This window comes from Clinocottus analis, unplaced genomic scaffold, assembly GCF_023055335.1.
Source record: "Clinocottus analis isolate CAN_PGR_092001 unplaced genomic scaffold, fCliAna1.0.p SCAF_20, whole genome shotgun sequence".
NCBI lineage: Eukaryota > Metazoa > Chordata > Actinopteri > Perciformes > Cottidae > Clinocottus > Clinocottus analis.
The window spans coordinates 1,907,345-1,910,362 of record NW_027175932.1 but is presented as its reverse complement, the minus strand read 5'-3'; positions in this window follow the sequence as shown (position 1 = coordinate 1,910,362).

The following is a 3,018-nucleotide window of genomic DNA, read 5'->3' as shown; positions in this document are numbered from 1 at the left end:
AAAATTTGAAAAGTGTAAGCTGTTTGTTTGTTTCCCTTCCACCCCCAGTTGGCGTTTATTAGTGTTGTCTTATTGCGGCTCTGCTGAACAAGCCTGGCCCACGTTGTCGCCTGGCAGGGGCGACTGTGGGATAAAAAACCCAGTGAGGGGAGATGGCTGGCGTTGGGGGAAGGAGAGTTTTCCATTGTGCCTCCATTGTGGCTCTGTCACTCTCTGCTGCCCTGGCTCGCCGTCCCCTTTAAGCAGCCCGTCCATGTCAGCAGAAATGAGCTTTTTTTTTTTTTCCTCCTCTTCTTTTCATCCCTCTTCCTCTGCTTATTCACTCGACTGTTTCTTCAAATGTGCCCCGATCACGCGGCCTTAGCACATTAACACATCCGCGGCTTAACCTTGAGAGCCGGCGGCCTTTTATTGCGGGGGACAAACAAAAGTTTTTGGGGGATTGTCGAACGCGCACATACATGGGTTCATTTCTGGAACAACGTCGCCGTAAACCAACAGGAGGGGGAGAAAGAAAATAAAGTTGTTTCATAAAAAAGTTTGGCTCGACAGTCGAGGGTATTGTTTCAACGTCATGTTTCATCAGTGCGGATCATCCCGGTGGTTTCTCCTGTTCTTGCTCACGGTGCCAGATGGAGGGAGGGAGGGAAGGATGGAGGGGGGGGTAAAGGAGGGGAGGTTGCCTCGGGGCAGGTGAGCAAAAGGGGAGATGGAGGTGGGGAGGACTCGGGTGACCAGTTTTTACCTGGGATGATTCGAGCCCGTCCGGACATGCAAGAGAGAGAGATCAGCCCCGAGGGGAGGAAAGAGAGAGAGAATATATATAGAGAGAGAAGGGCAGCAAGTAAGTCTTCAGAAAAGGAAAACACATCTCATCAATCCATCTCCATCACTCCTCCTAAAAGCAGGGCTTTTCCCCTCACGTTGTTATTCTTTTATTTCTCTTTTTTCATTCCAGGGAGATGAAAATGTTCCTGTAATTGTCGGCCCATGGGAAAAAGAAAGAGGAGAAACTCCCACATACCGGCAGAGAAGTTGGGTAAATAGAGTCCGGACGAGCCAGACGATTTTTTAAAAGCTGTTTCTTTTTTTTTCTTCTTTTTTTTTGAAGCTTGGTCTCGGCGGCGACGGCGGGTTGTGTTGTTGCCGTCGTGTTTTTCGCACTTGGCAATTAATCAGGTGTGAAAGTTGAAACGCGTCGTGATTAATTAACCTGAATTAATGTGGACTTCTCTCCAGATAAGAACCCGTTATTTATAGGACCGAGTCAAGGACGACAAGACCAGAGTCAAGACTCAAGTCAAGACCGACAAGACCCGAGTCAAGACTGATAAGACTCAAGTCAAGACCCGAGTCAAGTCTCAAGTCAAGACTGACAAGACTAGAGTTAAGACTGATAAGACTCAAGTCAAGACTGAGAAGACCTGAGTCAAGACCCGAGTCAAGACCCGAGTCAAGACTGATAAGATCTGAGTCAAGTATTGGGACTTGACTCAGATTTTGTCATTCTTCACTTGGGACTTGACTCGGGTCTTGTCAGTCTTGACTTGAGACTTGCAATACAAACGGCAGTGAAAAAGCCCCGCGATGCGACGGGAACGGCAATAAATCATCCAATACATGTTATTGAGCCGGTGGGCTGAAGTTTGGTAAGTTGGAAGAATCCTCTGTCCTTTATTTTAAGACAAAAGGACTCAACTTCTTTCTCACTCAGCTACTCAAACTAATCTGCTCGAGTCTGAGAGAGAGGTTTTTTTTTTGCAGACTCATAACAAACAGTATAACTATTTCTGCATGTTCATTGAGGTATGCAGCGTCTGTTCATTAAGGTATGCATTGTCTGTGTTCATTGCATGCGGTTTGTCTGAACTCTGCTTCACCCGGACGCCGATGCCTCGCAGCAAATCTCCCTCCAGTGAAGGGTGAGAAGGGGACGCGAGGGTTGGATACTCATGAGGTATGAACACGTGTCACACAGATACTCCGCCGTCAGTTCACCCTCTCGCTCTTTCCGTGAAACCCTGGCAGCCCTGTCTTTGTTTCACTACTTCCAAAAACCCTCCTCCTCCTCCTCTCTGGTTCGTACCTGTAAAGCAGGTTGAGACGCCCGCCGTGTCTCAGTCACAGTTTAACTGAAGGCTGTCAGAGGTTATGGTAATTACAGGCAACTGAAACTCTGGAAGGCACCTTTCAGTAGTTTCTGATTATATCCCTTATTCCCCTTTCCCTGCATCGCCTGCGTCACCTGAAAACATGAAACTAGAATGACAAAGTTACCCAGCACCTGTCAGAGTGTTTGTTTGTTTTTATTGTGGAGAACGCCAGACTGTACGGTGAATATTATTATCATAAAGAATCCTTTAAATGTGGCGTAGCTTTTCAGATATTGGTGCTGTTTCTGGTGCTCATGCACGTCTGAATTCGTCTTCATGAAACCCCCGAAAAAAAGCTGCGGCGTCCTCTTCACGCCACCTGCTCCTCCCTCGGGTGAGCGGCGGTTGCTTTTTGTGGCCTAATGACTGACTCTCTCTCTGAAAGTGCAGGTGAAAGCAGGGCTTGATGGATTCCTGACACAGCGACAGGTGGACCACACTGAGAAGGTGTGGGTGTTTTATTTTGGCGGGAAAAGTTTGCCTTTTTATTTAAATCAGAATGCGATCCGGTGTTACTCTTTAGAGCTGGACAGCGGACGCTTTGGTTCATATTCGTGCCTCGACGGTATATTTTCCACGGATTTGCGGCGTTAGCAGCACAGCGTTAGCAGCCTGGCGTCAGCGGGCATGCCGTTAGCAATCACAGCGTTAGCAGCCTGGCATCAGCGGGCATGCCGTTAGCAATCACAGCGTTAGCAGCCCGGCGTTAGCAGGCATGCCGTTAGCGATCACAGCGTTAGCAGTCACAGCGTTAGCAGCATGGCATCAGCGGGCACAGCGTTAGCGGCATGTCGTTACAGCACGGCGTTACAGCACAGCGTTAGCGGCACAGCGTTAGCGGCACGGCGCTGCCACAAGGCTCCCG